The 13101-nt window shown below is 41.1% G+C and overlaps 1 protein-coding gene across 1 annotated transcript in view; it reads left to right on the top strand.

The window, feature by feature from the left end:
• The window catches only part of SHANK2 (SH3 and multiple ankyrin repeat domains 2), a 338597-nt gene that overhangs the window by 304359 nt on the left and 21137 nt on the right, over window positions 1–13101 (top strand). The window lies entirely within an intron of this gene.

Below are 13101 nucleotides of genomic sequence, written 5' to 3'. Positions count from 1 at the left end.
CACAGCAGTGTATGAAGGTATAGTATTAGGACCATGCCTATGACATATGTGCTTTTAAAACACTTTGTAAGAGAAAAGTATTGAAAATCAGCATGTTTCAAGGGGAACAATGCTAACCCTATGTTTTCCATTGAAAAAAAATTGGCACCCAGCTGGCAGTGTGCTGATTAGCAATTTTCGGCACAGAATCTTAAATTAACAGGTAACTCTCAGTACTGAACACTTCTTCAAACCCAGGTTTATGTTGCATGAGGTGGGCAGCTTTAACTAACATTTTGAAAACACTGGGAATCCTGAGCAGAGGTCAGTTGACTCTTTGTGTGGGTGTTCTCCTCATTTACACTAGTATTGTTTTGAATTTAGCAGCTTATTCTTGAGTATGTAGTGCCCTTTCATGATACTTGTTTTTCTTTACTACAGGACAGTAACTGAAAAGGTTTGCAAAACCTTCCTGCATCAGCCAACCAAGACAATGGTATAAAAGAAGTTGGAAAAGGAATTGTAAGTGTTAAAGAAAATGTGGGTTTTGTAGCATTTGGAAACAGACAAATTAAATACGTTGGCATATGTGAGTGTCGCTTGCTAAACTCAGATATTAATTGAATATCTAACTACATATTCAAAATCATGAGTGCTTAAGGAACAGTAAAAATTGCATGTGTTTCCCAACATGGTACAGTTAGGGCAGTGAAAAACTTTTTCAACACTTTTAATGTGTTCTCTCTCTTTTTCAGGAGCCAGGGAGATGAAGGACTTATCTCCCTCATCTCAAAACTCCCTTTGCTGCTATTTCTCTTTTTTTTTCTTCAAATGTTCATATACCCATGTTAATTAATTTCTAATATAATTAAAAATAAATGTTTTTAGATAATTCATCACAGTTTTGTTTGGTTTTTCCCCTCGGTGTGGAAGCGTGAGAGTAAGTGTAAGAACAGAGAAGGCTGCAAGTGGTTTAGGTCCTCCACCTTTCTTTTTGGTTTCTTTCAGTTGCTTGTCTTTCTTTTGTGATTAGGACAAATTTTCAAATGCTGTCTCTTAAACAGAACATCAAATTGCCACTTAAATTCCACCTGGCTTGCAGGGTAGGAGTGGGTATTGACTATATTCTCTGCTTTGTTTTTGTTCTTAAACAGAAACCACTGTTAGACAATGACCATTCCTCTTTCAAGGTAGGCTGAATTGTAAGGCTTCAGGATTGCAGGTGCATTTAAATGCCTGTATAATTCTTTCATTAATTGAACATGCTGTTAAAGAGCTGGTACTTGAAAATTGTATCTATAGAAAGAATTTGAACATACCAGTTTTATGCCTTCCTTAAAATTACTTTTTATGGTGTGATTATAATATGTAAATGTGACTTATATGTACTAATGTGAAGATATTTTCAGCCCTAGAAACACAAATAAGACTTTCTTTCAAGAAAGTTTTGATAGTTCTTTATTGTGAATACATACAAAACATTTTCATAAATCATGTAATGATATTTATAGATAATGTTAAATGATTAATTTTAGCCACTAAACAGTTTTTTATGTTTTACTGATTTATTTTACATAATTTTCCCTTTTTTTGGATTTTAGTGCGCTTTGTAGAGTTTACAGTATCCCAGAGAACATATTTTTACTCAATTTTCATAGAAGGAAAGTGTTTCAAATGGCTTATGTTTTTGACTGTATTGCAAAGCACTTTTGTTATTTCCTCATTATGCTAACTGCTAAAGTAATATTCTCTGCCTATTGTTTGCAGTACAGTAAATATGTGATTTTGGCATTGTGATTTAAGCACAATCCTGCAAATTGTTCATTTGGGGTGCGGCTGGAGAAGTTAATTCCAGATTAAAATGTGCACGTGGTGGCAGATTTATGAGGATTGGCCTAGTTGTCTAAATGAAAACTCAGATCATTCCATTTCAGTATATTTTTTAACTATACATTTACATGACATAACAGGAGGCTGAACTTGTTTCTTTCCGCTAAACGTGATCATAAACGACAAATTTGGATTTAAATCTTCACCTTTAATATTCTTACTCTGAAACAATGCTTTAGTTAAGGTTAGTCTTTAAATTCGTAGCAGTATGTTGAAGGCCTAGTTATACTTTACCTACTTCTGGTCTTTGACAAATTTTTATACATCAATTCCTATTTGAATAGCTAAAAAGAAAGACATTAGTTTTCAGTGGGCATAGCTAATGTAACAGAGATCCATTTTTAACCATCTACAAATAGGAGTCACCTATTTTTCCCCAGAGGCACTAGAGATCTATTCATCAAATACAATTGCTTCTGTGACAAGCAACATTATCATATGAACTTCTATAGTTTGATCAAGCTTTCTTGTGGAATCAGTAGGTTCTCATCTTTCTGCTACCACCCCATTAGTATTGGGAAGCTCTTCTAGAATTTTGTTTTGTGCTTCTTTGAAAGCGTTGTCTAGATTCCCATAGGTACTGTTTGCCCAAATTGTCCTTTACATAGTTCCCCCCACCCACAGATATTCACCCTGAAGTATTTATCAAATTACTTCCCAGCTATTCTTTTACAAACTAAGCAGGGTAAGGTCTTTTGCATATATATGGGAAGTGACAAAAATGTAAAAGGAATACAATGCAACTAAGTGCACCTACTTGTTTTAGATGCTTTTTTTCAGACATGCAAACTTATAATTATATGCACAATCACTCCTGGTCTTTATGCTAAAAACAAGCTACTTATAGTTAAAAATAAATTTTAAAAGTTAATCCATAAGGTAAAAGCAACACCACAGACATATTTTTATGTAGTTTAAATTAAACTCTATGCATTTTTAATACGTACACATAAAGACTACCCTTTTAGTTTTAGTACTGCTTATGTAACTGATTTTTGCAGATTATTGACAAGGAAACAAATTTTATCAGCTAATGAAAGAAATTAAACTAAACTTGCAAACTCATATTTAGGGAAGGCGATGGAACAAAATATGTGCATATGCAGTACCTGACATTAAGGGCTATGTGCCTAGAGCTGTTGACACCAAGGAAGAATGAATGTCCTGTGTTCCCATCACTTTTCAAAAGGAAAAATACATGTGCCAAATATTTGACTGTGGTTGACTGCAGATGCTAGAAAAGGTGGGTGATACTACAGCATATAGGTGCAATTGGCATTGTATGAAGTTTTGCATAACTGATTGCGCCTGGTACAGTTTCTGTCTGTATCTATCTTAGGTATTTACAAGGCATCTGTCACCTTGGTACCTAAGCAGTTTGAAAAATGCACCCACCCCAGGAGGCATGATGCAGATACAGGCAGAGGCCCAGGTCCAGAGCAGCAGAGGCAGGTCCCAGGAAGCTCCCCAACTGTGTTACCGCTGTTGTTGAGCTCCTGGCCCACTTGTTGTGGCCAAGGAACATCTCCACCTACCTGTCAGCAGGAAGACGGTACCCCACCCCTCACGTCCAGCTCCACTGGTGGGGAATCTGGAAAGGAAAGATAATGGAAAAGGCAACGATCCAGTAGCAGAGGTGAAACAGAAATGGTGGGATTTCAAAAGGAGGGAGTCTTAAAGAGCAGCACATCTCAGGGGAGGGATCAACTGCCAGTCCAAGTGGCAGGTAAGGCACAACACAGGCATAAATCTCAAATGTTCTTCAGTGAACAAAAGTTAAAGAAATACCTCTGATGTCTCTAAAGTTTGTCTATATCCAAAGCCCTGCTCTGTTCTTGGCCTCTGTCTCAGTCCTCTATCCCTACAGCTGAATCGACTGTTCAGTTCTCTGTGTATCTCAACCCAATAATTGCTACAATCCTAAACATGTCTAATAACAAACTTAAAGGACTCTCACAGGGAATGAATGTTGTGGTGCAAAGAGACAGCACGGTATAGCAGTGGTCCAAAATGATGGACGTATTAATAAACCTGCAGGCTGGAATAATCCTGGCTTCTAATCACCATGTTCAGAACAGGATTGGGCAAACCACAGATCACCCCTGCAGGCACAAAAGATGGAGCAGTTCTCCTGTGGCCACCAGGAGCAATTGCTGATCTACCACATCAGACCAAGCTCTGTGTCAGCCCACTGCAAACACCCTCTCAGGCAGTCAGCTACGGGCTTTGCTGCAGAAACAGGGGCCTGTCTAACAGGAAAGAAAGGAAGATAGCCAGGACTTTGATGAAGGTTCACTAGTTACCATTACATGGACCACTTTAATGACAAGTTTAATTTTTTTCTTTAAACACAACAGAATCAGTGAGGTAAAACAAACCAAAAAAAGTCTTCAGAAACCTCTGAGTCCCATGTGACTTTTGGAAATAGCTGCATAGTCCTCACAGTGATCAAACACTAAAGTGCAGTGGGTCGCTGACTTCCAGATGTTTATATTTCCTTTAGCCTATATGCATGCTCCTTTCTGATTCCCTTACTTGGTCATTCCCGGATCAAAATGGGAGCCATGCCCTGGTAGAGCAAGGGACATGAGGTTAGGAACATGAAGCAAGTCACAACTTTGGAGACTGCCAGTTTGTTGGCTGGTATCACTAGATATGCAGATATCTGTAAAAGACAAAAGTGACCTATTTTGCCTGTAAATCGTATATATCACTGTGAACAAAATGCTGCATGTGGAAATGGTGTGTAAGGTGGAAGCAACTAGAAAGATCAGAGAATCTGACCTCTTCGCTTCGCACCCAAGGAAGCTAGATGTGCTTTTTTGTACCCATCATATTTAAAGCTTGGTTTTAAAAGAGATTTTTAAAAATACAATTATCAACCAAGTAAGATTAAACATGTTGATGTACCGTTTGGTTCATAGCTGATTTTGACTTGACAGTCTTAGTGCCCTCTTTTTTTTTTTTTTTGTTTGGAAGTCACCCCTTTGCCAAGGAAATGAGGTGAAGGCAGTTAGTCGAGGTAAACTCTTTCAGTCAGCTTTAATCCTACTGTCGGCAGCTGTTCAAAGCAGTCAGCCTCTTCTCTGGCTGATAAGGACAGTTTCTGGCCAAAGCAAGTTTTCCAGTCCCCTACTGTAACTGGCACACCTTTTCCACAGCACCAACCTAGCCACTGGTGCAATCATCTTACCAAGATCCGGTCTGAATTTAGGGCGACCTTTGGTCATCAAGGAATGGATTTAATGGGCAGACACTGACACAGTTGTCAAGGTGGTGTCAGCCATTGACCTTCAGGCAGTTTCCCATAACTGCTCTGGAGTGAATGAAAGCTTGTGTAAGGCCATGCCTGTAGCGCACCCTCGGTTTCCCCATGCCCCATGTCAATGCTTCACAAAGCTTCCAGAAGCCGGAGTTACTAGAGTTGTTGAACACTTTGTTATGAATAATAACAGTTATGAATATTCCTCCTTTTCATTGCTAGTCAAGTTAACAAACTTATCCTAAAACCTGTGAATGTATTCATTATTCATAAGTATTCGCCAATAGTTACCACAATTAACTTTCTGCCCATGGGTTTTCACAGATTGTTTGCTTGCATTCTTTGTCATTTGTGTTATTGGTCACCTGTGCCAGATGCTGTTCTTTCAGCTCTGAAAGGCTGAAAATACTGATTAAGAGGATTGCAAGTGGTAAATTTTCATAGAGAATTAGGAACCTTGCAAAAATTGATTATGCTTTTTCGAGAAACTTCTCTTGGCAAGCCTCTGGCAAATGTGTATACATGCACAAATAACAAAAGTGTTATGATCCCCCCCGATTCTGAACAAACTAAACTCAGTCATACTATTTACAGAAATATTCATAAATTAATGTGGGGTTTGGAATTTTTTTATTTTGTTTTGCTTCAGTTTTTGACTTTTAATTTAGTTTGGTTCTATAACTTACCAATTACTAGGTGGGCTCTGTTTAGAACACTTGTCAGGAAAATGGAGTTTTCCAATATGGGGAATTTTCTGATGACATGTCAAAAGAAATACAAAGACATTTTGTATGACCAGTGGCTCTACCAGAATGAATATATATGATCCCTTATCTTTCTCTGATTCGACAGAATTTAACTGAAGTGTGTGTTTGCTATGTGTGGTAAAAATAGGTCCCCTGGTTTTTTGTTATTTTTTTCATGTGTACTCAAATAGGAAAATGCTGAGAAATAATATCATGGTCCTATACTATAGTTGTTAAGAGAGATTTGTTAATGAAAGATTACAGCTATGGCTGTATTAGGCAAAGGGGGAGAAGAATTGCAAAGGAAGAAGCAGTTATTACAGTTAGGTTGATATACAGTCCCTCTTCAAATCTCCGTGGAGTGGAAGAGCCAATGATTGCATGACAGTTTGTCCCTAGAATTCATTTTCATGAGGAGCTCATGCCTTTTTACAAATACAATCTCATCCTCACTTTCCATAAACATGCAACTGGACAGTCCAACCAGACACAGAGAGAATGTGAATACTTTGAATGTGAATACTTTGAAGTAGTGAATATGCTAAATGCACAAATAATATCCATTATTTTAGCATTTAAAAAAATCATAATTATATTAAGCCACACAGAATCCCTTTTAGAGAAGTATAATATTGGAGGCACTTGGGTGTAGAAATAATGAGTGCCACATTAGGGTAGACACGGACTGATATGTAAGAGGAGGGATCCTTGGGTCGTCAGAAGGAACTTTCAGTTAAAACCATATGGAATAAAAAAGTAAAAATAAAAAATCAAACAAAAAACCCTGGTTCATAAACAAAACCAGAAGTATCATTTAACATGACCTCAGCAACACCTTCCAGATGTAAGCTTACAGCTTCAAATTGAGGCCTGAAGAGCAGCATATAAAGTATTTCAAAGTGCATAAATTAATCCTTAAAGAATAACGTTTTTCAAGACTGGGATGCCAGAGAGTAGGCATGACACTGATCTGGCATCACTGTAGTGTGAGCAGCACAGCCAGCCAGCTAGCAACAGCCAGCCACTGCTGTTCAGGTCACAGTCTTCCGACAACAGCGCTTCTCTCACGTATCCCTTGCCTGAGTGTGAGGAATGCAGGCTCTTTGGGCTACCATACTGCAACATTTTAGCCAGACCGCCCCGGATTAATTTCTGATGACCAAATTGTCCCCCCCAAAAAACCCAAAATGGATGCATTTTTTTATTTGAAACATGGAAAGGGTGAGAGTTACGGCCACTGACTCATGTAATCAAGAATGGTGCTGGGCAGATCGTGCTCTACTGTGAGCCAGTGATCGCTGTGGGTGCAAAAAGCTTAGCCATTTCTAGCCTTTGGGAGTGCATTTTATGTAGGGGAGGATTTAGAGTAAGCACATACCTAATAATATCCTCCTCATTAACATCTGTAACAATGCCTCTGCACACTAAGCTGCCACAGGGAAGCACTTGTACCCAGATTTCCACCATGTGCCCTCAGGCAAGGGAAGAGGTAGCCAGGGGAGGGCAAAACTAAGTTTATTTTCAGAAGATGATGAGATCCTGGCGAGCAATGCCCTCGGATAGCGTTACCTACTGTTTGGGGAAAAGAACAAGAAAAATCCGGCAGATGTTGGGGAGGGCATTGCTCGCGGGATAAATGCTGTGGACGGCCACCGTCACGCTGCAGCAGTGATTTGGGAGAGAGCGCACTGGGGGTGGGGGTGACGTGAGACGTCGGACAAAAGCGAAGATAGCCAGCAGTGCTTCCGAACAACAAAGGGCTGCCCTCAGCCAGTGGTGGAGCACATCTGGCACCCCAGGAAGCTCAATTGGACACTTGGCCCTGAGCTCGTCCCAGGGATTTCTGACTGACACCACTGCAGTGCATAGGTGAGCTTTTTGATAGGTTCACTGACATTTCCTGTCACAGTCACGATGAGGTGAATTGGTAGTTCCTGCCTTGGGATGCAGCATGGCTGTGTGTGTTATGGGTACAGGACAGTGTGCATTTATGCCAAAAGCGGTTAATAATGTCAACTGCCGCGTGCCCAATGCAGTCACTAAACTTTAGTCCGCCCTTCCGTTTGCCCAAACACATACACTCTGGCTTCCCAACTGGCTTCTTTCTATGTGTTGTCCAATGCATGTAGATACCTCCATCTGCCTGGCCTCAGATACAGTGGTTGTTGCTCCTCTATTTGATTGCCAGATGTCACTGGGGAACAAGATGGGGAGGTTCCTGGATCCTCGGGGCAAGCCGGCCATCACCGAGGGAGCTCGCCATCCACACCGGCCGAAGAACAGGAATCCTCGGTGCCTGCCTCTGACGAAGACTCGCCGGCCAGGACCACAGAGAGCTGGCAGTGGCCGTTGTCCTCATCTGAAACGCACAGCAACGTTGGGGAGGATTTTGAGGGATTTCAAACGCCAGCGCGGACTCCGGAGTGTACCATGGACATACAGTCTCCTGGGGATCAGTCACTCAGTAGGACTCCTCAGTTTGAAAGTGACTCTCCTGAGGAGGAGGGAAATGATGAAATGAATGAAGAGCACTGCGGTGTTGAGCCTGTCCCTAGGGATCGGGGTTGGAGAGGGCAGCCCCAGCTAACAGAGGGAGAGAAGCTGTTGATGGAAACCAACAGTAGGATTGTGCAGCTGCTGGAAAATATCAAGAGGGAGCATGCACAGTCCATGGGTCTCATGTCACAGTCCATGGGCCGTATGGAGCTGCAGCTGGGCATTGTGGCTACCTCCACAAGAGCCATCCATAACTACCTGTCAGAGATTTTAGCTTTCCTCAAGCAGCCAAGGACGCAGGTCCTTGAAACACGCATCTCCCAAAGAGCCACCCCCCATGTCGAGTTAACTTGTGCCTCGACATGGACTGGTGAGGACGCAGTGGCATCCTCCACTGTGTGCTTACCAGGGGCCGAAGGGACGGGCGACTCTCGAGAACCACCGCAGGCCACACTGCCTTGTCGCAGTGGCCGGCTGCAGAGAGCCATAACCGAGAGGGCCTCGTTGCCCATGCCTACACGCCAGGCAAAAGGGGGAGGGAAGAAAAAATAACCACACCATAGGATTTTTAGGGTTTTTTTTAATGTGCCTGTCCTTTTAATTCTTAGCCATAAGGCCATCAGTGGCAGAATCCAACCATTTCCTACATTGGCTAACATTGTATTCTGGCTGACTAGATTAGTCTAACATTTTGTAGTTTATATTTGCACTGTTAACGATGTGTGCTGCTGGTATTTGAAGAACATTTGCCTCTGTTCTTTCACTTTAACTTCATACGAGCATTTTTTTACTCTGTGCCAGGCATTCATTGCTTTTCTTACAAATACAAGTCATTTCTTGAGGCAGCTGTTTTTTGAGTTTTCTTTCTCCATTATCCCATCCCCTCTGAGCAAGCATTCTGGACTTGGTGGTAAGTATACAGGTCTTGGCAATACTCGCCTCCAAAACTGTGTTCGATCAGTCTTTGCCTGGTGTTTCTGGCATGCCAGCCTGAGGTGTTGGGGTTAGCCTGTACTGGATCATGATCATTCTTATCCTCTGTGGGTCTGACAAGCTCACTTTCTAAGACCCTCGGTGGAGCTAATCCACATGTCTTGGCTATGTCGTACAATAAGTAATGTTGCCAGGATCATACCTCATATTTATCTTTTGGGGCCTGTATAGTGATGTGCCACCAGATCTATCTAGGCACCTGACTCTCATTTTCAAAGTTCCTTTTATGATGGATCTGGTGGTTTGATGGGCAGCATTATAATTTTTCCTCTGAGAGAGTCTGGGGATTCGAAACAGGAGTCACTAAGCAATGTGTTCTACGGGGATAAGAGCCATCTCCTGCAACAAATCTATTAGGAGGAGACTGTCCCCTGTAATTATCACAGATTTTAATTATTTAAGAAAAAGAAAAAAAAGCAACTTGCCTAGCAGCCAGACCTCTTGAGAATGTAAAAGTCATGACATGCTGTTGGGTACTGTGCTACTATGTCTGTGATTAAGAGCTTTTCATCAGAGACCACCTACATGTTGATAAAATGCAACTACTTCCTGTGCCTTTAGGCCATCTAATTTCCTGAGGGCTGGCACCCTGAGCAGAGCATGGGTGCAATTGGTTACCCACAGGGCAGATGGAAACGCACTTTGCAATAAATTATTTTATATCTGTTGGTGCTGCCTCTCTCGGGGGAATTTAATATAGTGGCACTCAAATTGCTATATGCATGCAGAGGCATCAGACTGGCTTATACATGTGGTATCCCTGACAGTTCTCTGAAAGGATGCTGTTACCAGGAGCCCCTTGAGCGGTGGTAACTAATTATCACAGGTGTAGCATGGCTCCTGTGTTTGACCCTCAACATGCCGTTGTAACTTCTCGTAAAGGTTCAGAAGAGTTTATATGGCAAAGCAGTGATGAATTCCTCCTCTGGCAAACAGTAGAGAATAATTATAGGCCTAAAAATCCTCTTCTATGATTACAACTGAGCTGCGCTCTCTGTCCAGTGAGCCATAGACTCTTTTTCCCTGTTTTTCTGCAAGACTGAAGTTATTCAAAATAAAGCAGATAATATTTTGTTATTCTACCACTCAGCCACAAATTGCTCCCTTATAAGTGTGTGTGCGTGCGTGCTTGTGGCTGTACTTTGCTAAATGACCGGTTTAACGATGAAATGCAGCTGGCATGGCCAACCTCCAGTGTAGGCTTTTTCCACTACAGAATATTTCTTCCCTTCCACCTACATCCAGCTGCGGTCCTTTTAAGAATACCATTGGAGGCGTGCTTCTTTGGCCACGCTGTCGACACACCTCACACCAGTGCAAATTTTTGCACCCACTCTGTGGCTTTTTTATATCTCTTTTGGTAAAACTGTTTGTAAAGGTGTCCTCAGAGAATTTCCAACACAAGCTTGTAAGATTCCCCTCTCATTGGTACGAGAAATGCTTGCTGCAGAGTATTTAAGATCACAAGGAGGTTGGGAGAGAAGCCGATTAGTAAGCCTGACAAATTATTCCAGTATGTGCGGCCTTTTGAACATGTGTTTCTGGTGCATACATGGTTTGCACACTGGTACTGTGGATATGAACAGCCTAGCTAAAGGCAAAGGCAAGTGAAAGTTTGTCCCAATATGCTTACGTCTTATTTCTTTGGGATGAGTTTGAATGAAGCTAAATGCAATTCAGCCAGTTAATTTTCTTGGCCTAATTAGCACGTTTGATAATACAGTGAGAATGTTTTTATTTTACATAGTGCTTTCACTTCAAAAGCGTGGTGCAGTTGTGGCCAGATGCTAAGATTTTGACGTATTCTGCAGGACCCGCCATGTAGCTGCTGCCATTTAGAATAAATCTTGTTGCACATACTGGCTGCTTCTGCAGCTTCAAATTTTTTGTTGTAGTTTTAAAATGACAACCTCCACTCTACCTTTGCTTTCTGATCAAAGGCAGTAGAGCAAAAGAAGAAGCTGCGCAGATGTAGCAGTGCTGCCATTGGAAATACTACACGAGGAACCCCTAAAGAGTTCCTTGCAAAGCAGCTAAGCTTTAACCTGCTCTCCTCTCCCATTTCTAAGTGCTTTAGCTAGACTTGTCAAGGCATAAAGCACCACTTGAATGGGAGCAGCTATAGGCTAAGAAGGACTGAGAACCTGTCTACAGATAAGAAACCTGCAATAAGCTTACACAAGCAAAGTTTTTTTCCACCTGGAAGTAGTAGATGGCATTAAGAATTGGTACCAACTGATATTTTGGTCAGATCCAAAATTAGGATCTGAATTCTAGTATTGTCTAGCAAAATCAGTGCAGTTGGAGGGTATGTATGTTTCATCCCCAAACAAATATTTTCATGCTTTTCAAGTGTCTGTCATAGCCTCATCACTCTTTCCCTGTAGCTTTTTGTTGTCTGAACGGGTATATGGTTACATGTGTCTGTTAAAAATAAAGGGGATCAGTTCTTACATGGTTTATTTATATTTCTTATTTACAGATTTTGAGTGCCTAGTGCTTCAGTTTCCAAAACTTCCTTCTTTCTGTATCCCAAAGACCAGTTGTTTGGCTTCTGGGATGATGAAAAGGGTGGGAGAGACTTAACAGGAAATCTCTGCCCAGTTGAAGCTCTTGGTGATAGATCCCCTGAGTACAATTCTACAGTCTAGCCATATTTTTGCTGTATAGGTCAAATGTTCATGGTTACACCATTGCTTTCTGATGCCTTTTGCTGAGCAGAAGTGCAGATATTTTTCTTTCAGAAGTTCACAGTTTGTATTACAAAGTCTTATGAAATGTGACTAGAAGTTTGTTTTATTTTTGATTACATGTGATGATTTTAAGAATTTTTTTCCTTTTCTCCTTCCACTGGATGATTTAAAACCCACAAAAATAAAGCAGACCAATGAAAAGAATTGAATGCTAACTTCAATTGAAAAGAAACAGCAACACTACTCTTGTGAGACAGTTTTCAACAGTGTTCAGCTTACTGATTCTGCTCAACCTTTCCTTTCCTGCCTGCTCCCTGACCCTCTGTGACACTGAAATATCCACTTCTAGGACAACCTTCTTCCTAACCAGAAGGCTAAAAGTTCTTCCCTCTCTTCTTCTCCCATTTAAAATATCATCCTTGCATCAGCCAGATCTACTGTTTAGAGGGATCAAAAGTTCTTTTCCTCCTGCCTTATTCCCATCCATATCCATATCCAGGGCCCTGAGTGCGCTGCTCTCCAGTGAGAGGTAAAACTTAAATCCCTAAATATGATATTGGGCATAGTAACACCATCTCTAGACCACCAAAACCCTGTTTTTTTCAAGTCTATATTATCTTAATGAAGTAGCTATCCTTGTTTGCTGAAGCAAATAATCAATCATTTGGGAGATGGATCTAACTGCTTGAAAAGTAACACTGCTCTGACTCGCATTGTGGAAACCTAGCAGCCAGGCTAAGGTATTTCACTCACATAAATACCACAGGCTATATAACTAGTCCTTACTTTGGTGAAACTTCAAAGGAAAAGACACTAAATTAACATGATGCAGGAAAGCGAATGCAATGGAAGGCATAGTAAGGAAACCTGTTGGTATGATTCAAGTTTGGATTCTAGTACAGATTGAAAAATCGAACTTTTCTGCAGGCTTAGGCTAGTCATTTAATTTCTCCATGCCTTAGTTTCACAGTAGTAGAAGTGGTAATAAAGGAGCTGTCAGGCTATAATTAGTTGAATATATGGTGCTTTGAGGTCTTCAGTC

The sequence above is a fragment of the Strix aluco genome, chromosome 16 (genome assembly GCF_031877795.1).
Source record: "Strix aluco isolate bStrAlu1 chromosome 16, bStrAlu1.hap1, whole genome shotgun sequence".
Taxonomy (NCBI): Eukaryota; Metazoa; Chordata; class Aves; order Strigiformes; family Strigidae; genus Strix; species Strix aluco.
This window is presented reverse-complemented; position numbering and strand designations above follow the sequence as displayed.